Source organism: Triturus cristatus, chromosome 10 (genome assembly GCF_964204655.1).
Source record: "Triturus cristatus chromosome 10, aTriCri1.1, whole genome shotgun sequence".
NCBI classification, from domain to species: Eukaryota; Metazoa; Chordata; class Amphibia; order Caudata; family Salamandridae; genus Triturus; species Triturus cristatus.
The window spans coordinates 94,568,857-94,592,558 of NC_140593.1; the positions used below are offsets into that span (position 1 = coordinate 94,568,857).

Genomic DNA, 23,702 nt, shown 5'->3' on the forward strand with positions numbered 1-23,702 from the left:
TCATGGATTCCCCAGCAAAACCTGACCCTTAATTTCCAGATGATGCATCCGCGTCCCAGTACTTAATTTGGGCTGGTGGTTTCCAGTGCTTGGCACCTGCACTTTATTCTCAATACCAGCCCTAATGACAGTCCCCCACATGGTGGCGCTGTCTGTCTAATTTTCAGATGAGCACAACGAAAGTGTTTTATAATTCAATACACATTAAAAAAGGAATAATTCCCGCCCCCCACGCTGTTTCTATAGCTTTGGGTGGCCAGGAATAGCCAGAATTGTCGCACATGTAAGAGTGTGATGGTTAGTTGCTATGCCGGTAGTGTCATTGGCAGCGCTAGCAGAGGGAATGGGTGGTGCAGGCTGCAGTGACCTAGAAAGGGCCCTGGCACTTTGTTTTTTACTAATTAAGTACTGCCTTCTCCTAAGACTCAGCTACTCACAAGAGTGGACAGCAGCAGGAAGCCAATGGCCCGGCATCTGTGGCATAATAAATGGTTGGAAGGGGTGGCAGGAGAGCGTGTCCTGGCAGGGGAAAGACATGGAGCAAAATAGTGCTCTGAGGCTGTATTTACTAACTACTGAGTAACAATAAATTAAACATGGGGTGTCCTCATGGGAGGTTACAGAATAGAAATGGTGGCACTAAGGAGGTGCTACTAAGCCTATTGGGCATTGAAAAGCCACCATTTACAAAGGACAGTTACAGGAGCCAATTAAAAAGATGGGCGGAAAGTGGGCGGAGCTTCAAGTCCGTACCTGAATACAGCATGTCTTGAAGAGACATCGCTGCCTAGGCGAGACTTAAAAAGCAATTATGATGTGACAAGCAAGGATAACGTAACACCAGAATAATATGACAAGCATGCACATACTGCAACAAGAACTATGATGCAAAAAGCAAGGATAAAGTAACAAGAAGCATGGTGTAACAAGAAAAGATAATGTAACAATAGACAAAGTAAAAAGCAAGCATGATGTAACAAGCATGTATAACGTAACAAGCAAGGATAATGTAACAAACACATATAATGTAACAAGAATTATAATGTAAAAAGCAACTATGATGTGACAAGCAAGGATAATGTAACAAGAGGCATCATGTAAAAATCAAGTATGATGTAACAAGCAATGATAAGATACCAAGCAAGAATACTGTAACAAAAAGCATGATGTAAAAAGCAAGAATAATGCAACCAGAAAGAATAATAGAACAAGCAAGTCTGATGTAACAAGAAGCATCATGAAAAACCAAAAAGTATAAAGCAAACAAAGAAAAGAGCTTAATGTTATAAGAAGGTATGTTGTAAGAAGCATACTTAATGTAAGAGTGTGTGCATGATGCAACAAGGATACATAAAATAAGAGTATGATTTGATAAGAGGGCATGCTACAAGCAATTAGGCTGTAAAGGGGGGCAAAATGTAGCCGATGGGTCTAATGTAACCAGTAGGCATGCCTTGGCAAGCAGGTATTACGTAACAGGAAAGCATGGTCAAACATCAAGCTTCACTGGCACACCATGATGTATTAAATATGCTTACACAAGTGGGCGTGATCCACACTACTGATTTGTAGATAGTGCCAGATAATCCACAAAGGGCACTCTAGTCTGTAAAGTAATCCAGAACATAGCATGGTGGAAACACTAAAGTCGTGATCTGTTTAAGCAAAATAACTGGATGGTGTCAACATCTCGTAAAGATACAGGGGGTGAGGCCCATCATTTTCAGGTGCTGATTTAGACATGTCTGCCTCTAAATCCAGTCCCCGCACATCTAGAGAAAGTGGACTGCCAGTGAGTAGGATTGGCATTATACCTGGACGAAATTTTAATTATGCAGGAAAAATCGGAGTAATTTTGGTAATTTTTCAAAATCCTACCACAGGAGCAGAAGAACAATGAACGTAGTGAGTGGCCGCAGCATTAGCGCAAAATGCATCCACGTGTCCATGTTAGATGCAAGGGTAAATTTTACACTAAGAAAATACTAGGTTACACTCCTCCATTATTCTGCATAATCTCACATAATTTTGCTGTCATTTCTCCTAACTACGCTACAGCAAATTACGCAAGCTGTGCCTGCCCCTAGTTCTCATAAGCGCATATACCGGTGGTCCAATTCCCAAGTACAGCATCTCAGGGCCACAGGTGACCATTCAAATTCGTTTTAGCCAGCACTGATGATAAGAGAAGTCTAAGTTTAAGTGCAAGAAACTAGCAACATGCATATATCAAATTCATTTCTAGGGCGAGAAGTCCCCCATTGTGCATCAACATGTCCATCAAAAAAGTGCGTCTTTCCAGGTTCACGAACAAGACGTTTTTGTAGGGATTCCAAAAAAGAAAGTTCTTAACCGACAGCTGCTCACCATGGTGCTGGCAGGTGTCTTCAGACAATCCAAGGATACTCCTGACGGACAGTCCACAGAGCAGGTCTTGTGGTTCCAACATGTCCTGATCGCTTACTTTTACTATTTATTTTCCTTGTGGTTGACATTGAACAGTATCGCGGCACTTTATATACACTCTTTTAATCCGATCTTGTTTCAGGAAACAAATAAGATGCAATTCTTGGCAGCTGCAGCCTATCACACTTCTTGGAGTTAGCAAATATTTATTTGTCCATAGTTTTACCTTGAACTATATTAATACTGGTTGCTTGAGCCTTGTTCCCGCCATTCTTTCCGATGAAAGTCGTGTGCTCAGGGAAGCTACAAGAAAACCATGAGCCTTGGTGACTTAAAGCATCTGCTGGTGGCTCACTTGAGGTCATGCTGGACTTAAGTTTGGACTTGGCAATGGGACTCAGTTCATTAAAGGCAGATAAACTCTTACACCCTTAGGTCACACAAATAAAAGAGGAGCGTGGGTCTCAGGAATCGCCTCGCTTCTACAGACCCCCGAAAATTGAAATCTAAACCAACATCAGAGACTGTTGCTCCTGCCACATGGACTGTGGATGCACACAAACAGGCAACATGGACCAACACTACAGCCACTTGCATCTACCCGTACCTGAACCAAACACTCCTGTGCAGAAGAAGCCGCTGCTTGGGTACCGAGGGGCAGCCCCCGCACAACAGACAAAATGCAAATACAAGCAAGAGTCCCATTGTCAAGAACATGAAAGCAGACACACCACCAGACGGCCACACAACACGCTTAACTACCACCTTCTGGAGGATTCTATCAACATTCTCATGATCTTTAGGGTTTGAGTATCAGCTCTTTCTAGAAGTGGGTCCAATTATTTAAGCAGACTGTTTCAGTGTGATCAATGGGGTAGGGCATCAGGCTATCCTTCCATGATAATGGTTAACGATACAAGGATTTAGAGACCTTGCAAATCTATTGCAATATTGATACGATACCAAGAGAAACCATTGATTTATAGAGTTTTGTAAGGCACAAACTCGACCCGAAAGTATCAGAGCACTTTACATGGATGACAAGGTAGTAGATTACATGAGTTACATATAGGGTAAATATAATTACATGGGTAGGCAGAAATATCAATTAACAGGCCACCAATAAGTATATGATAAACAGTAGCAGTCGCACGAGTTACATATGGGGTAGATACAGATGCATGGGGTAAGCACAGATATATGTCAACAGTGCACGACAGGCAGCAGGAAGCCTTTGCGGCACAGTTTTGAGGCAGTTACGGTAGTAGGGTGTTTTGACTTAAGGTAAAGGTGTATGCAACAGTGTACACAATCACTATACGATAGACAGTAGCGGCTGCACGGATTACATATGGTGTAGTTAAGATTCTAAATACACCTTCAAAGCAAAAGGCAGGGCGGTGCTTAGTTCTGCCACCTGCTGCTGTTTTGCAAACAATCCCCCACAAAAACACAGCTGCCCCACCATGCATTGCTACCGCCCAGAGGCCCTTCCACGCTAAGATATACACAACAAACCAAGCATCAAGATGAGAACACAAGAAAAAATGGAAAAGAAGAGCACAACTCTTAAGAGTCCAGTAGACTTAGACTTGTGACAGATATGACGAAGTATCACAAATTCAAATATACTAAAACAGCCTCTTTAGCGAGGAGACATGTGGCGTGTACTTACGAGTTGAGGAAAAGATGGCCAACGCGGCAAAACTAGAACCACAAGCAGATTCCTGTGCTCCAGAGGACCGACAGAGAACTTGGATGGCTGCCAACTCTGAAATGAGTACAAACTCACCAAGGTAAAGATGACTAACATCCCTTATGGGTACAGCCCAAACCTGACGCGCGGGCTACGCCCCAGTGTATCCGGGCTTCCCTAAGCTGTTTTTTAAGGCTTGAATGTTAGTTTTGTCTCACCTGGGATCTTCTGCTAAGGCACACTTCTTCAGGTTAAGGTGGACATGAGGGCTGTTGTCGCAGTCTCTAAGAGTCTGTTTTCAGTGTTTACGGATACTGTTACAGGGCACTGCATTCACACCTCCCCTGTCCTCATTTGGCGCTTGTGAGAAGAAGGTGTGGCCCAGAGGATTAAGGAACCTGTTCTGTGATGACTGGGGGTGGGGCTGCATAACTATGACTCCAATTGTTAGCAGAAAATATTGTAATACAAGGGTTATAAATAAACACAGAAATAGAATTTACAGCCATGAAGCTCCATACTTCAACCACAACTCCCTAAAGTCCATTTTCACATGACTACAATGACCACTAGCCGCGGATAACTAACACCGTAGGTAGAATAAGGCCAACAGATGAGACCGGTGGTATAAAGACACTGCGTGCTGGTAAAAAACATACTTCCCAAGATAAACACTTGCTGTTGGCCCAACATCTAAGCAGAAGTCTTAGAAAGGACCAACATTCATAGGGCATGGTCTCCCATTTACCAACAGCCTGCTACAGGGAATGCGAGAAACAGATACAACTCGGAGGTTTAATGGGGCATTTGTGTAACCTTCACAAGCAGCTCCAAACTCTGAGTCAGTACAAAGCTGCAACAATACTCCTGGTTCTGTGCTTTCAGACATAGGTGATCCACCGGGGTCCAACCCACCATAAATAAAACTACAAATTTAACGGTATGTGCTTCACATTGTAGACCCATCAATCCTTAATCAAGAGAGACTCCGGGTGGTGAGCTTCAAGTCATGTAGCTACAGTTTCTGGAACATCCCTCACTTTCTAATGTTTAAAAAAAAAAGTCAAATTTCTCCGTTATCAAGTATTGCACGTCTGACATGCACAGGCCTTATGCCCATAGGGTCCCTCTACCATACCGTAGCCCTGCTCTTTCTTGATTTTGGAACGTCTTTCCTCTACTCTTTCTACCCAATAATAACCCCATCTCAGGCTGGAGCTCTCATTGTGCTTAGTTTTCATCTTGTTACCTACTTTACGGCTCTTCTATTTGACAATACTTTTGATCTCTATATCAACACAATATCTTCGTAGTATCTTGGAAAGTAAGACTGTAGCTGTGCATATACACTGCGACCACGTGGACAGAAGTAACTCAAGCAGAGGCTGTCACAACCTGGCCTTTGTCGAGGAATGCACAGATGTAACGACTGATCACACTACCCGAAGCGACAACGTGATCATTCTGGGAGGATTCAATCTTCACTGGGGCACCACCGAAGACTCTGCAGTGACCAACTCTGCCTCCACTCTCCACAGCAATGATCTGATCCGACATAACCTGAAGCCAACACGCATTGAATGCTCCCTTCTAGAACCAAGAATTTCCAAAGGTGACACGCTCGTAGTGAATGAACGCATCTCCAGTAGACTGGACCGATCACTCCCTTATTCCCCTTACACTGCGACTCACTCACACTGTGATAGTCGATCAACCAAAAAGAGCAACTACCTGAGTTTGTAATGCCATCAATACTCTTAGCTACACTGCTCAGAAGAGACAACCCTCCATCGGCCCCACTACGAATGTGAGTAACGTGACCTTCCACAGCTTTAAACGCCTCTCTGATTAACTCAACGCTGCATCCCCAATCCCCCCAAAAAAACATGGCTCAACAGGTCCTTTATGAAGATAGATAAGCCCATAGAATCTTTGACTACTGTAACTTTCTCTTGACTGGTCTCTGCAAACCCCACCTCACCTCCATGGCATCGAGCCTACACCCAGCAGCACGGTTCTTCTATGGGGCCAAAAGGAGCCATCACAGTACACCCATGCCGATCACTCTCTGATGGCTGCCAATCAATGCCAGGTCTATTTACAAAACTACCTGCATTACCCATAAGGATCTGCAGACTTTCACTCCCCATTAATGGACAGAAACTCAAGCTGTCAGGCAGCTCTAGATCCTCAATATACGCTGAGGCAATTCTGCTTGATCGACTGCCGTCAGAGAGGAGGGTCTTATGGCACGATCCTTCTCGGGCAGTGCAACCAGAATCAGGAATACCGTACCTCCAAACCTACACATAACCACCTCCCGGCGACTTTCAAAACTGACCTGAAAGCCTTTCTCCTCCAAAGATGTTTTAACTAAGACACTGTAATCAACTCTTGGCACAGACTACGACACCACCTCAATCCCCTTGTACCTCTGGTATATTCTATTTTATGCAATGATCTATCCTGTTGTATTCTTAACCATTTGTAATTACTCATTGTTGTAACTGTACCGTGTAACAAACAATTTCTCTTGTATAGCAGTGTAGCACCTTTGAGTAATGTCCGCAATATATAACTATGCAAAAATAAAATATATTTAAAATAAATACATAAACCGAGATCTGAACTTGCCTAAGTGTGAGAATCCTTGCCAGTAATTTTATATTCTTTGTGTGCTGCTCGTGTCTACGATTATAACCCAATAATGAACAGGGCATCGCGGCATGGATCCAGCGAGAGTATTGGCATAAAGACGAGAATGGGTTGCTCACTGTGGCAATGTGCGAATGATGGATGACGTCTGGATGACTCGACCAGCCCAGTACAAAGATTCACCTTGAACTCAGCAAGATGAGGCTATACAGGACAGATCTACACAAAATGGTACAACATCAGAAAAGCTGGTGGCGGACTATGTCAACGTAGACTGGTGGGTTCAGCTTCACAAGAGGTTATCGGAAATCCATGCTCCCGATTCAAAATGTCAGTCTCATCAGAGGGGCCATATTATATTCTTGTAGTTCCTCTTCATCTCACTACACACGACACGTTCCATCAATATCACTGCTGTACGGTACCCGGTAGGAGCATCGTAATGTGGGTTGCAATGGTTTTGTTAGTCCGTCAACTGGTCTGTGGATTATGCACATGTATTATGATGTATTTTGCAAAACAAATTTATTATAGTTGTACCACATAAATGGAGACTTTTTAATGGTAATGCTATGTCTTTACAGCCCTTCTGTAGGGGAATATCAAAAAGATACTTATAAAAAAGCTTTTTAAAGTCCTCTGGTCATGTTCAACAATTCGGCCTAATTTTATTCTGTACGCCTTTGCTTGAGTTTACGAGAAAAAGAATCACCCTGTGCATTACATAGCATTACAGGATTTAGGTGGTATATAAAGCATATTAGATTGGAAAGGTGAACTGTATTTTCAACTTTTATTTAGATTCTCATAGTATCGTCTACTTCCTCCAGGTCTTTTGTTTTTTACAGTCCTTTAATATTTTCTCATGTGAATTTTCCTGCATTTTAGGACATTTCAGAGGAGTGACCGGCCACATTGTGCTCCCTTCTCTAGTCATGGAGACATTTTGGCCTTAAATCCCAGCTCACAATACCTGGTACATTCTGATGTATCTTCCAAGCAAGGCACACTCAAAACCCAGCTCCTCCCAGTCTTGTAGGCTCCATCCTCAACATGACAACAAGCTATAGGGCAATTTTAAATAACTCTGCAGAACATAATAATTTTCATAACTCGTGATGGAAAGTATAAATGATTTCACCCCTCAATTGCCATGAGTCTGGCCTAACAAAACAAAAGTACCCATTAGTGAGAAACAAAATATGGGCTGTCCTGGTTCAAGAACGGATTACTCATATTTCCGAGATCAAACAAGAACATGTGGTCTGTGTCAGATCAACTACAAGACCAGTTCTCAAAGCTTTGTGAAAAAAGCCGCCTCAGTCAGAGCTCTGAGCGAAGAGGATGACAACAAGATCTGCTTCATTCTGAGCTCATGGCGCGGAGTCCATCTGTCACTTTTAGGGCGAGAGCAGCTACCATTCAGCGAGGGTGCCTCTGAGGTCATCAGGCAGTGTAAGAACAAGTCCAGGGACACCTTCAGACTACGGCTATTAGGCCATCGGGCAGGTTAGGGACAAGAGTGGCTCATGTTCACTGGGTCCGTGTGTTTGAGGCTACATGGAGTCCTGGAACAGGTTCAGCTGCTATCCTGGGACCGTTGCGGAGGGCGTTGGGCAGGTTAAGGGCAAGATCGGATCTCATTTAGAGAACATAGATGTGGAATTGTCAGCTCAGGACTGGATATCTTCCTTTGTTGGGATGAAAATGTAGGGCAGCTCCACGGATTCGGAATAGAATCAGCTGCAGGAGAGGCCGTGAGGCCTTCAGCTGTATTCAGGCAAAACACGCTTCCAATCCAAGAACATAACTCTGGATTATTCGGTCCAGATTAGTACCAGACTGGCTCTCGCTCAGAGAACGTGACTTTATACCTGTTCGTCAGGTTTAGAATCAGGCGGGTTCCCAATAAGAGAACGTGACTTTGGACCTGTCCATCGGGTTTACTACCAAGCAGGTTCTCAGCCAGAGAACATCACGTTGGATCTGTAAGTTCAGGTTCATGTTCTGAGAACGTGACTTCGGACCTGTCCGTTGGGTTTAGTATCAGGTGGATTCTCAATAAGAGAATGTGACTTTGGACCCGTCTGTCGTGTTTAGCATCGGGCATGTTCCCAATAAGAGAACGTTGACTTTGGATTTGTAAAGTCAAGTTCCTGTTCAGAGGACACAACCCTACGGTGGTCTACCATGTTGCGAACCAGAGCCGTCCCACTCAGAGACATGACTTGACCTCAGTTTGAGGTTCTGCTTGTTGATGGTCTCCAGAGACTATTCCTAATAAACTTAATTTCGGGAGCAGTGTGAAGCGGACACATGCCATCGGCATGGGCGGGAGGGTGAATTCCACATTGCATGCATGTGTGTCATCTCCAGTTATGAAAGAATGCATATCTTAAAAATGTGTTGCCCTATTTGTCTGCTGGATCAGGCAACTACCAGATCAGGCAGATTAACCACACTGTATGACCTAAGATACACATGGGTGTTTGCCAAATACACGGACTGTCTGCTCTTCAGCAACACAGATGCCCTCCGATGAGACCACGGCTTAAAGTGAGTCCATCCGGAAAGCCTGAAGAAGAAGAACCGAAACATATTTATAGAACACAGGCATGACGAGAGATCTTCAAAACCAGCTTCCTTTGAGAGACACCCTCTTGTCTCTTTGAGAGACCTGCGTCTCATCTCCTGTTCCCCAGGATGCTGAGATCTCTTTATCGTCAGCTTCATTTGAGAGACAGCCTCTTGTCTCTTTGTGAGACATGAATCCTCTACTGTTCCCCAGCATGATGAGATATCTTTATCGTCAACTTCCTTTAAGAGACAGCCTTTTGTCTCTTGGCGGGACATGGATCCCCTCTGCTATTCGTTTGAGAGACGGCCCCTTCTGGCTCCCTGTGGCAGAGATGGCCCCTTCTGCTCCCCTGTGACACTGTAAGAGACCGCCCCTTCTGGATCCCTGTGGCACTGTAAGAGCCAGACCCTTCCGGCTCTCTGTGGCCCTGTAAGAGACAACCCCTTCTGGCTCCCTGTGGCCCTGTAAGAGACAGCCCCTTCTGGCTCAGTGTGGCGCTGTAAGAGACAACACCTTCTGTCCCCCTGTGGACCTGTAAGAGACAGCCCCTTCTGGCCCCCTGTGGCCCTGTAAGAGACAGCCCCATGCTGGCCCTCTGTGGCACTGTAAGAGACATCCCCTTGTGGCTCACTGTGGCACTGTAAGAGACAGCCCCATCTGGCCCCCTGTGGCCCTGTAAGAGTCCCTTCTGGTCCCCTGTGGCCCTGTAAGAGACAGCCCCTGCTGGTCCCCTATGGCAAAAACAGCCCCTTCTGGCCCCCTGTGGCACTGTAAGAGACAGTCCCTTCTGTTCCCCTGTGGCCCTGTAAGAGACAGCCCCTTCTGCCCCCCTGTGGCAGAGAATGCCCCTTCTCGCCCCCTGTGGTACTGTAAGAGACAGCCCCTTCTGGCTCTCTGTGGCACTGTAAGAGACAGCCCATTCTGGCTCTCTGTGGCCCTGTAAGAGACAACCCCTTCTGGCACCCTGTGGCCCTGTAAGAGAGATAGCCCCTTCTGGCCCCCTAGGGCAGAGACGGTCCCTTCTGGTCCCCTGTGGCCTTGTAAGAGACAGCCCCTTCTGGCTCTCTTTGATCCTATAAGAGACAGCCCCTTCTTGTCCCCTGTGGCCCTGTAAGACAGCCCCTCCTGGCTCTCTGTGGCGCTGTAAGAGACAACCCCTTCTGTCTCTTCTGTCTCTCTATGGCGCTGTAAGAGACAGCCCCTTCTGGCCCCCTTTGGCCCTGTAAGAAACAGCCCCCTCTGCCTCTATGTGGCGCTGTAGAAGGCCCCCTGTGGCCCTGAATGTCAGACATGACTCGGCATCTTTCAAGTTTACAAGAAGACCCACTCGCATTCCAGATGTGCCTCGGTGTTGTGCAGCGCCACTCTGTGTCGCACAGTCACACTCATCACATTAAGAAGTGAAAAGCGTGTATCGAGTCGTATACCCCGAGGATGTGACAATGTAAAGAGGTACACGGTTGTTGACATCACGACGAGGTTGTGTGCGACAACGGTGGGGAGCGAGAGAACACCCGAGAGTAAACAGGCTAAATCTGAAAGGGGAAACGCTGCAGCAAGGGGACGCTGCACGCACTGCACATTTTAAAAGGGAATTTGGCTTTCCTAATGCAATTCTGTTTAAACAGCAGCCCCCCTGAGGGAATGAAAGCATTTCTGCACTCACGGCACTAGTACTAAATGTTAAAGACTGTGGGGCATATGTATGAAACTATTTCGCGTTCGCAAATGCTACGAATAGCAAAAAAACTGCTTTTGCGAACGCGAAATAGAGAAACGCGATGTATCACACATTTTCGCATCGCAAATTAAGAAAACGCAATCTATTGCGATTTCGTAATTTGTGAGTCCCGAAATCTGCGAATATCCTTGCAAATGCACAGTCTGCGATACGAAGGCTGACGAAAATCGCAAATTGAGAAATCGCAATTTAAGTTGCTAAGGAATGTATGAAAAAAATTGCATATTGCGAATTTCGAAAATTTGCACATTTGCACTTCAGAATTACCACCAAGTGAATGCAGGTGGTTGCCAGGTGCAAGCTATATAAACAGGCCCACAATGCAACAGGGTCTTCCACAATGGCAGTGCTATATGGAATAGCCAAGAGGATGCGAATTCGGGCGGCAGCAGTGCAGAGGAGAATGCGACAGGAACGGACCTTCAGAATGCGCATCACTCTGTTCCAGCAGATTGAGGAGGAGATCCATGAGAAGGACAGGCTGGACCCAAAGACCAATTTAGACCTGATAGAGGAGCTGAAACCCCAACACGCAGGACCCAAAACATTCCTACCCATGTGCAGGTCCTGTGTTCACTGCACCTACTGATGCAAAAACAACAGTTGATGGACAGAATGCAGAACAATGTCATACATTCACCTCAGTACAGAGATCTGGGCCTAAATCCATCGTTTTTTTGCTCACCATGCCGTTCCAGTTTGAACCCAGCCATATGCAAATCAGTCTTGACCCTGTGCCTCATGGGAACAGTCCAGCCCAAACTGCCAAGCCATGTCCTCCCTGGACTGCAAACAAGCATCCTAGGACAGGTTTCGGGGCTTCACCCCTCTTCAGCCAGGATAGCTTGATTCCAGTGGCATGGAGAGCACGGGACCCACGTCTGGGCATACCCTTCCCACTCGGGGTGACAAATGCAAAAACAACAGTTGATGGACAGAATGCAGAACAATGTCATACATTCACCCCAGTACAGAGATCTGGGCCTAAATCCATCGGTTTTTTTGCTCACCATGCCGTTCCAGTTTTAACCCAGCCATATGCAAATCAGTCTTGACCCTGTGCCTCATGGGAACAGTCCAGCCCGAACTGCCAAGCCAGGTCCTCCCTGGACTGGAAACAAGCATCCTAGGACCGGTTTCAGGGTTTTACCCCTCTTCCGCCAGGATAGCTTGATTCCAGTGGCCTGAAGAGCAAGGGACTCACGTCTGGGCATACCCGTCCCACTCAGGGTGACAAATGCAAAAACAACAATTGATGGACAGAATGCCGAACAATGTCATACATTCACCCCAGTTCAGAGATCTGGGCCTAAATCCATCGTTTTTTTGCTCATCATGCCGTTCACTGCACCTACTGGCCTCAGGGAGTTTAAGGGGTGATGGCAGTGGCAGGTGGGGTCTCTCAGAGTTGCCTGTCGTGCTTCTTCCATGCATTCATAGATGCAATGGTACAGAGGCTACATCATCACATACAATTCCCCAGCACACAACAGGCATTACAGCAAACAAAACTGGACTTCTACCAGATTGCACGATTCCCCCACGTAATTAGCTGCATAGATGGGACCCATGTGGCCCTCACACCCACATCAACCACTGAATAGGTATTCAGAAACCGTAAATCATACCATTCCCTGAACATACAGGTCGTCTGCAATGCCAAACATATCATCAATGACATTGTAGCCAAATACCCAGGCAGTACTCATGACTCCATCTTTAGACATAGTAGGAAACACAGACGTCTGAATGCTGGCGAGTTTGGTGAGGGCTACCTACTAGGTAAATGCATGGCACACATCCCTACATAAAGTACATCTTTGGGGGGTGGGACCTTGACTCACCTCTTGTTTCTATCCCTGCAGGTGACAGTGCATATGCAGTGCGGGACTTCATCCTAACCCCGTACCTAAATCCAGCCAATACAAGGAAGAGGAGATACAACCGTGCACACAAATCTATGCGCTGCGTCATAGAGCGGACGTTTGGGATCCTGAAGAGCCGTTTCCGCTGCCTGCATAAAAGCGGAGGAGCACTGCAATACAGCCCTGAGACCTGCTGCAAGACTGTGGCTACCTGTGGAATGCTCCACAGCATAGCAATGAAAAAAGGCATCCCAATAGAACTGACTGATACTGATACGACGGACGATGATGGCCCAGGTCCCCCTGGCAGACCAGCAGTTGGTGTAGGGGTGTAGGGGCAGCCCGCCCGGACGGCAGAGACGGGCTGAGATCACACAGAACTACTTCTAGGTGAGTAATGATGACATGCGGCAACATACATTTTGTAGCAGATCTGTGTTTATTCACACCTTTCACTGCAGGATGAAAGTTCGTCACACAGTCTGACCAACACAATGAGTGTCGCTGTCCGTAGCACATGTTAGGTCTACAGTGCAGGTAGTCAGGCAAGTCTGGAGTCTTGTAGGAATGGGTTGCCTCACCCATTTGCGTGACTCATTGTTCCAAATTCACCTCCTTCTTGAACGGACTGCTGCAGCCCGTTCTGGGGGCTGATTGCCCTCCCTAGGGTCCACAGGTGCTGCACCCTGTCTCCCACTGCGCCTTCTTGGATCTGCCACTGGTGGGGTGATACTGCTCCTACTCGATGTCTCCTCACTCTCCCCTGTGGCCATGAGTGCTGTGCCACCTGCTTTTTCCATCTGCAGTTGTTCAACGGCAGTGGTGACCTGCGCCAGGCCTTTTGCAACGTGGTGGCAGCAGTGGGACATCTCCACTTGCATGCTGACGCTGCGACGTGTCAGCTGGCTAGTGGCAGTGCACAGGCGGTTCGCCCGCCTTGGTGTAGCTGTGCAGACGGAGGGTTGAGCGTTGGCTGGCTGTGTGCCTGGCTGCCTGGTCCCTGTTTAATGTTGCACAGAGTTCACGGATGGCACCTGCCATGCCCATCATGCCCTCTCCCATGTAGCGCAGGCTTTTGTTCATTCTGCATAGCTGACGGTTAATGGACCTCATTGATTTGTGTTGCAGGCGCTGAATCTACAGCATGCTGCCCTCCAGTCTTGTGAACAATGTGGCATCTTCGTCAGTGGCACAGCTGGTCCTGGCCCTTGACCTGCATCTGACTGCTCCTAGCTCCCTATGTTGGGGTGTGTGCTGCTCACGCACCTGGGTCGCACGCTGCCCTGGCTCTGCCTGTCCATCCTCATCCCCTGTGGACTGTGGTTCATCCTCCAGTGGTGGCACTGGTGGCACAATGGTGCGCTTCCAACGTGGGACAGATGTTGCCTCTGTGTCTGAGTCTGAGTCCCCATGACCTGCCTGGTCATCCAAATGTTCGGACTCCCCGCTGCCAGCACGGTCTTCCTGTGTCCTGGCTTGTGCTGCGGATGGAAAGGGGAATATATGATTTTGTGACTTTGTCTGCATTTCTCACTCAATAAAGTTTTCTACATTTGTATTGGCTAACTGCTATCTCTCACTTTTCCCCTTTTACATGAATTCACATACTACATTAACATTGCTATGTCTCATTGCCCCACTGTTATGCATCTGACTACGTCTCCCATGATGCATTGTGTGCTCTGGTAAGAGTGGACCGGAGTGGCATGTGTAGTGTGTGTTTGGTGCATTCCTGACTGTTTGAATGAGAAGGTGATGTGTGCGGCTGCATTTGGCATGCATCTTACCTTGGCTGGTGGATGCAGGGTCGGAGCGGTCTATGTCAGCCACACCACTGACGCTCTCGGGCAGGAGGGTTGACTACACCAACTCCTCATGGGGTGTTGAGTCGGTGGCAGTAGATGTTCCACCACCGGTCTTGTTGACCTCCATCAGCCTGGCTGCCACTTTCTCCTTCGACCTTTGGCGCATGTCATACCAGCGCTTCCTTAACTCATCCACCGTGCGCTGGGTCACACCAACTGCATTGACCTTTTCCTGAATGTCCAGCCAGATCTTCCTCTTCCTGGACTCAGGTACCCGGAGTGCCTTCTTTCCAAACAGGAGTTCATGGCTGCACACCATCTCCTCAATAAGCACCTCCTGCTCCCTTTCCCTGAATTTCTGTTTTCTTTTTCTTCCTGCACCCTCCTTGTCCATCTGTGTGTCCTGTGACTCCATTGTAGCAGTTTCAATGCTGTGCTCACTCCTCTGCCTCTCCTCACAGCCTCTGACTCTGCCTCAGGCAATCAGGTGCAGCAAATCACTCCCACTTCCTGGGTGTGATGTCATCAAGCTGCACCTGAATTGCAGAATCCCTACATTTGCAATTTTTTATTTGCGAAATTCACAATTAAGGAATTGCAAAAACAGGTTTCTCAGAATTTTCAGCGATTTTTAAGGAATCGCAAAAAGTTAGCGACTTTTTTTTACATCGCGATTCTCAAAATGCAATTCGCAAAAAAATGCATTTTGAGAATCGCTAATCGGATTTTTGATACATATGCCCCTGTGTCGACTTGTGCGCAAGCTTTTAACTTCCAAGGCCTGGCACAGAATGGGCCTCGAAGTTTAAACGGCACCCTGGGGGTCGGGTGGGTGGGGGGATGCCGTGGGTCACGGGGCAGCAGAAAGGACAGGAAGCTTTACGAGACCCTAGGAACGGGCGAAGCATGGCTGTGACGTTGACCGGCGACCCTGGGCGCATGCGGAGAACAAGAGATGCCGCGGGTCATGACCTTGGAGCAGATATGTTTATTTTTCTGGATAAAAAACACTCGGAAAACCGAAAGGTCGGAGGACAAAGCCGGGAGAATCAAAGGAAAGGATTAAATAAAACGGAAGTGGTACAGGTAATGGAAATGGTACGGGTAAGGATTAAAGGGTGGAGGAAGATGATATAGTTTGGTAAAGTGTAGCATAGGAGTTCAATACAGTATACCGTAAGAGAAGGGCTAAGGTTAAAAAGGAAAGTAGAGGGTCCTGGTTAAGAGAAAAAAAGATTTATCTCACTCCTCGAAAAAAGTTTTAATTATTTGTGTAACTTGTAAAGCTTCCATTCACTCCTGAGCGTATCTAGTCTCCCGCAAGAGGAAGGTTTTAAAGGTCTCTCGGAAAGAAAGATGGTCCTGAAGGCTGCACGGGAGAGAGCCGTGATCGTCTCACACTCCAGGACCCGAATGTATGAGGGGAAGCTTGTAGCATTGGGCGTGTGGCCACGGAAGGGAAGCTGAGCACGCACAGCACTGTGGCTTGAGCAGGGGTCTTCAAACTTGTTAATGCCACGCTCCCCCGTTAAACAAAAACATAAAACACTGCCCCCCCCCCACCCCGAAATTTTTCACAATTATTCTATTAAATTGCCAATGTGTAAGTGTGTCTAGACTTATTTAAACATTGCAGTTCAGTTCTTTTAAAAATGTAATCAAAAACATGATTGTCAAATAATCTATTCTGGTGAGGCAGGCCTCACTAACATGCAAAAGTATCCACCGTGGGATTATTAGAAGTGGGGGATTGAAGTATATTTGGAGTCCCTTTTGACACATACTCCCGGACGGATATAAATGACAAAAGATGCTAGTGATGGCCCATTACAGATTGCCTTATTGCTGCTTCTTTTTTCAGCTTAAAACAAAGCACTGGTATCAGCCTGATGCTTCTTTTAACCCCACCTCCCCCCTGGAGCAGTTAAAGCCCCCCCAAGGGGACCCACCCCCCAGTTTGAAGACCCCTGCTCTAGAGTATTTATCTCATAAGTGAGAAGGCTCAAGCCCGTAGCATTTTTTAATTAATATATAGGAAACAGTTATTAAAAAGGGCTAGGTAATATACAAACAAAAACACAGAAAAAACGTTATAATCCCATTGACCAAGTATGACTCTACAAAAACACTAATTGCTATTTATTTCTTTATTGCTTATTATTTTGTATTTTTGCAATAGAAAATCCTTTCAATTTTTCTCAAAAGTTTTTACATTTCAAAAACTTGTACTGTATCATCGCACATTTTCTCTGAGTCTTTTTAAGCAAGCTTTTGATTTTAAATAATGTCATTGCATATTTGGTCAAACATTTGCATTACAATTCACATCGAACAAAAAAAAAAAAAGGAGTTATTGGATATGGCTTTATTCAGTCTGAATAAAGCCATATCCAATAACTCCTTTTTTCTATTGCAAAAATACAAAATAATAAGCAATAAAGAAATAAATAGCAATTAGTGTTTTTGTAGAGTCATACTTGGTCAATGGGATTATAAAGTTTTTTCCGTGTTTTTGTTTGTATATTACCTAGCCCTTTTTAATAACTGTTTCCTATATATTAATTCAAAAATATTTGCTTTAAAACCCTGATATAGGAAACTAAATTAGGGGTACCCTTGTTACATTGCAATATATCAAGCCCGTAGCATACCTCATACATAAGGCAGAAGGTCTCGCGTCTAACACTTTGCTTCACGGGGACCCGGCGAAGAGGTCCTCTAGCCGCTGACACATGATCAAACTTGCTAAGACCCTTCCTCGTTGGCAAGTTCTGAACCCCTCGTCGTTCAGGTAAGATGGCGTCAGGAGGGTCTAGAGAGAACACGCTGCCCTCGTCTACAGGAGACAGAACACATACAGATCACTTCAGTTTTGAAAGTCTTGGGGAGGAACAGAAGAAACTTCCATAACACATGAAAGCAGGAGGACACAGCGCTGATCTGCACTTTTTATGCTTTAAATCTTTTTATTGTAAGAACTTTTGCATCAAAAAGCACTTCAGCACTTCCCTCACACTTCCGGCTCTCAGTACACTGCACTGCGGGGGTTGCCTTGCCAAGCACGCCGATGACTACAGCCAAGGCACAGTTATTATATGTGATTTACTCCGCAGTAAGCACAGTGGGCAACCGGTACCCAAAGGGAAAGAAGAGAGAGCGGAGGGGTTAATCAACAGTGCCAGTCCACCACCCACTGTGCCGAGAAATCACCACAAAAGAGGTACATGGAGCGACCACCAATCCCTATGCGGGGACCCCATCCACAAAAGTCACTTCCTCGATAAAACCTCCTGCAGCCTCGTTCCTGCTCCTGAGATTTGTGAGAAACGTCGTAGCTGCTTCAAGCTGAGAAGTACCCTTGCCCCGTCAACCTAAGCTGGTGAGAGGGATGCTCAGCTCTTTCTTAATGTCTAAAAATATTCTTACAGTCCAGCTCTACAGGCCCCAGGACCAGAAACAGAAGCACATGGCGGTGTCCACTGAAAACTCTTCGCACGCCCACAGCGGAACTTTTTAATGGTCTCTCTCTCTCCTCCACCGTCTCCTTAGTGTCATCCGCCTCTTATCCAGGCATGGTTGACTGTAAGCCCTCCTCGTTTGTGTAGATGTCTCCTCTCTAGCGGACCCGCATGGACCGCACCTCAGCTTGCAGCCTCTGGTTTAGCACCATGCTACGCCTGATGTTCTCAGAATTGCTTCTCACTGAAGATTGTCCAAATTATCCATCCTGGACTCCATTTTACTTTCTCATCCGGCCAGATACCATTTAATGGACTCAGCTGCCCCAGGAGCGGAGTCAAGATGAGCGCCGTGAGGTCCAGGGAGCGCTCCCCCGCTTCAGTCTTCTTCTGGGCTCCGCCTTCTCTTGCAGTTCTTTCCCACAGGTCCTGCATCTTTGCATCAACGTGATGGACAGCCAATGGAACACGCCCCGCTTCAGCACCAACATCTGCATGAAGCATTTGCAATGATATTATCAGGACCCTCCTAGTTCAACTGGTGCTAATGAGATGAAACTTCGTCCCAGACCGCATTATCATCATCATCATCGAAATCCTTGACGTGGCTCGCAGCCACAAAAACCCAATACAAATACAATCAACACAATAAAATAAGACAGACGCGAAATTACAAAAATACAGACGTCTTATAGAGCTCCCGGGTGACGAGAGCAGCTTTGATCGAATGTGAGACCGCGCAGCACGTGTCAGGAGAGGCTCGTTTCTGTAAATATGATAAAGCGGCATGATGCTGTCGAAGGTTAGCCGCGTGGGTATAAGGAACCAAAGAAACGTCTGCGCGGAACACTGTAACTTGTGCAAAATAACAAGAAATGGCTCGTGCTTTGGAGTTGGGGTAAATTACAAGAACATATAGGGAGCGATCAAACCACCTGCCCTGTATCGAGAAAGCAACTAAAAGGGCCAACTGTGGAGTCTAAAAAGGGTAAGATAAAATCTACATTGAAAATTTAGAATAAGAGTCGGATGCAGTTTGTGCCCTATGAAGACACACAGGGCTGAGCGTGCAAGCACTGTCCTCAGTGGATCTGAAATTAAATTTCGGGTCCTAGCCCTATATGTTAGGAATGTTTGTTTCATAGTATCTTTGTAAAGTGTATCTGAAACCCCAGGGTTATCATAACACTGGGGGACACGCATGCCAGAAAACGTATGTTTGAAATATTAAGAAACCACAGAATTTGAAGTACATTATCATGGGCCAAGCAGTCAATCAAAAGAGCTTTGGAAAGTCCTGAATCCGATTGCTGCCAGATTTTATGCCACAATACAATAGGGGCCAGTCGAATCAGGTCCTCCAGGAAATCCATCCCAACTTCAGCGCGACAAATGATGTTTGTATTTTATGGTCCTTGGTTCTGCCAGGAGCTTTCGAAGAAAGCGGTCTTCAACTCCCTGAAGTAAAGGAGAGTTTCTATGTCCCCAAACACTGAGCTACCACAGAACATTTTGCCTTATGAATATAAATAAATTCCTTCACAGGTCTATGGCGGAGGGAGTCTTGACGCAAATCTAAACAGAGCGTCCACAGCTCTCTGAAATTGCAAAGACCGAGCGTTGAGTAAGTGAGACCAGTTTAGGTCTTCATCAAGGGGAGATGCCCAAATAATGAAACAAGTTTATCCTATATATCAATGATTACCCAATCCCGCGTGTTTTGACCTTGGTTTTCCTAGGATCTGGGACCACAGTGGAGGATTTGGACATATTTACAGTTAGGTCAACCATACTCAAAGGAGGGAGACCGCTCCAATAAAAACTGCAGCCTGTTAGCCTTTCTTGTCATAAGTACGGCACTGTCCGCATATAATAGGACTGGTATTAATATATGTTCAATTGTGAAAGTAGAGAAAGAACAGTGCCTAAGAATGTGCCGCATTATGGAGGGTAAATTGATTCATCACGTCATTCAGTCAACAGTGGTGCATAATTTAGTCGTCCATGCCAGATAGTCTGGGTGTCGACTGCAGCTTAAGTCCAGTGTCCCAGTTTTAGACCAATAGTACATTGCCTTTCCTACAGTCCCTTCAAGCGAGGTGATTAATAATAAATACGTAAAGTACGCTACTTCTTGGTAGGGCAGCGTCATACTGGACAGAAGTGCTCCCAGAAGCCCCAGCCTGTGAACAAAGATTAAGCGCTACACTGAAGAAAAGTGGTGGAAACAAAGCTGGAATGCACAGATTAAAAGTGGCGCACCTTTTATTTCAAGAAAGATGTACATGTAGGCTTGTTACTGCTCGTGTTGTGCAAAAACTACTTTGTTCTATGAGATCGAAAGGGCAATGTTCATAACAGGTGTGACCCTGCTGTATGTAAACAAAACAACTGATTGTAAGTGAATAAAGCTGCTCATCTGATATTATCAATGTGTTGGGATGTTAAAATAGCGATTTGTGACGCAGATCGCGCTGCGTTATTTGCACTTCATTGGACCATATGCCGTACAATGTGCCCTTCCTTGCCATATGATTTTCCTTTGATTGCTGCGTGATCTATTCCACCCTGACAGATAAATCCTTCGTGTAGTGCCACATAAATTCTGTAGCTCTGCCGACTGCAATAAACACAACCACAAAAGAGCGAGTAATCGAATTACAGTCACAGCCCTTTCCGTACAGCAGCAGAACCCCGCTCTTGTGCCAGCGGAGCAAGGACAGACTGTAAAATGTTTTTTTCCCAAAACCTGTTTATTAGATTTTTTCATTACAACGATAAACCATCCAAACACTGCAAACTGAAACTGGGAGGCTTACAATTCTGGCCAATATTCCACTCAAGGTTTACCGCACCGCAGAATCTACAATGTTGGTTGCAATATTCAGCTACAAACTGAGAAGGGGAAAGTAGAAATGTGGCGGTGTTTATTTAACCGCCTCTGAGAACTGCCCCCCTCTCAAACAGTCGTCAAACACACTCACAGTGAAATTAGATGAAAGACAACATTTTGAAGACTATTAAAAGGACACCCTGTAATTCTCCAGTTATGAGCCAAAGCTGCCCCTGTCCTTCCTCCCTCACACTTCCGGGTCTCTGTACCCCACACTGCGGGGAATGCCTTCCCTAGCACCCCGATTACTAGAAAGCAGGACCACTGGAAGCCGTCGAGTCTGCGGCCGCAGCGTTTTCAGCATCATCACGGATTTGACGCATCAACCACATAATCCATCATATGCCGCACAATTTGTAGATTTCATCCCAAAAAAAGGATTCTACTTTAAACAGATGAATAGTTAATCAAAATAGCATCAGAAGGTGGTTCGGCCAATGGCAGGCCGTTTACAATGGTTACACGATGAACTTTCAGGTGCTAGTGACGCACTCAAGTGTTAAACTGCTACTGGGGTGCAACTTTGCCCATATAGTGTTACATTAAAAATAACATCACTTAGTGTGCCATATAATTTGCCTTTTCTTGCTGCCCACATTTCTGAATACTGCCGCATAAGGTGCCCCTCCTTTGCTGCATGGTTTCAGTGGCCCTGCCAGAAAGTTATTGGGGCTCAGTACACCTCCCTCGGGTATAGCCAAGCAGTTCTATATGTGAACTCCAAGGAACAGAAGAAATGTGCCAACTGGAAACACACGTTCAGCTGAACGATGTAAACACAAATACAGTGGAGCAGAGAAGCTCGGTGTACCGGACCTGCACGGAGTGTTCAAATATTGCACAACGCCGCCTTGCCGAGCCCGCTTGGGCACAACACTGGTGTACCACTGAAACGCAACTAAAGGAAAATTCCCAAACACAAATATATCCTTTCCAGGTCGATGCTGACTGGCAACCAAACAGGAAGGGGAGAGACGAGCACATTGGTAAAAATAAACACAGGAGGCACTGGTAAGAGGGTCCGAGGTAAATGCCCCGCGTGTCAAGGGCTCTGTCGCGCAGCGCAGCATCTCTTCCCAGCGCCCACCGGCCCTGCCGCTGGGCGCCCCGCGCATGACTCAGGCGCCAGACACAAAGATGCGCTGCGGGTACACATGCCCCGGACTCACCAGGCTCGGAGTGGTCGATAATCCCCTCCTCCGCGTCTATCTCCTGCGCTGGTGGGCCCGGGGGAGGGGGCCGGGCACCTGCATGTCTTCCTGGGGATGCCAGCGCAGAGGTAGGTGACGGGTGACCTGGATTCCTCCCTCAGACGCCAGCCAGCAGCCGCCGCCAGCCGGCGAAGATCCACATGACGCAGTGAGTCAGCCCCGGTCCCACGAAGGAGGAGGCGGCGACGGCGGCAGAAACTACCGATCCACGGGCAATCTCTGCTCAGCAACACGGGGCGGGCGCGGCGCGCTCCTCCCAGCTGCAACTGGCCGACTGGGCACCTGCCGCATCCGGGCGCCCCGCCCCGGGCCAGGGAGGGATGGAGAGAGGTGGGACTGGGGAGCGGGCGAAGGCCGGTGCCATGGCCGGGCCGGGCATCATTAAAGGGCTTCTCAGCAGGGCTGCTGGCGATCGTTATTCTGGGCAGTGCCAGGGTCTCCAAGCAGAGCTGCTGAACTGGGCAGTGCCAGGGTCTACCAGCAGAGCTGCAGAACTGGGCAGTGCCAGGGTATCCCGGCAAAACTATTGATCTGGGCAGTGCCAGGGTCTCCCAGCAGAGCTGCTGAACTGGGCAGTGCCTGGTTCTCCCAGCAGAGCTGCTGAACTGGGCAGTGCCAGGGTCTCCCAGCAGAGCTGCTGAACTGGGCAGTGCACGGTCTCCCAGCACAGCTGCTGAACTGGGCAGTGCCAGGGTCTCCCAGCAGAGCTGCTGAACTGGGCAGTGCCAGGGTCTACCAGCAGAGCTGCAGAACTGGGCAGTGCCAGGGTCTCCCAGCAGAGCTGCTGAACTGGGCAGTGCCAGGGTCTCCCAGCAGAGCTGCTGACCAGGGCAGTGCCAGGGTTTCCCAGCAGAGCTGCTGAACTGGGCAGTGCCAGGGTCTCCCAGCAGAGCTGCTGAACTGGGCAGTGCCAGGGTCTACCAGCAGAGCTGCAGAACTGGGCAGTGCCAGGGTCTCCCGGCAGAACTACTGAACTGGGCAGTGCCAGGGTCTACCAGCAGAGCTGCTGAACTGGACAGTGCCAGGGTCTCCCAGCAGAGCTGCTGAACTGGGCAGTGCCAGGGTATCCCAGCAGAGCTGCTTAACTGGGCAGTGCCAGGGTCTCCCAGCAGAGCTGCTGAACTGGGCAGTGCCAGGGTCTCCAAGCAGAGCTGCTGAACTGGGCAGTGCAGGGTCTCCCAGCAGAGCTGCTGACCAGGGCAGTGCCAGGGTCTCCAAGCAGAGCAGCTGAACTGGGCAGTGCCAGGGTCTCCCAGCAGAGCTGCTGACCAGGGCAGTGCCAGGGTCTCCCAGCACAGCTGCTGAACTGGGCAGTGCCATGGTCTCCCAGCACAGCTGCTGATCTGGGCAGTGCCAGGGTCTACCAGCAGAGCTGCTGAACTGGGCAGTGCCAG

The 23,702-nt window shown here is 47.4% G+C and overlaps 1 protein-coding gene across 6 annotated transcripts in view; it reads right to left on the bottom strand.

Moving 5' to 3' along the window:
• The window catches only part of THRB (thyroid hormone receptor beta), a 600,087-nt gene that overhangs the window by 429,276 nt on the left and 147,109 nt on the right, over positions 1 to 23,702 (bottom strand). The window contains exon 1 of one of the 6 annotated variants that reach the window (XM_085630520.1): positions 22,267 to 22,533. The exons of 3 other annotated variants lie outside the window; for them this stretch is intronic. The gene's annotated coding sequence lies outside the window, so the exon portion shown is untranslated. Of the gene's footprint in view, positions 1 to 4,081; positions 4,101 to 22,266; positions 22,534 to 23,702 lie in introns of those variants that run through there. 2 more of the 6 variants (XM_085630526.1, XM_085630523.1) reach the window with 2 other exon arrangements.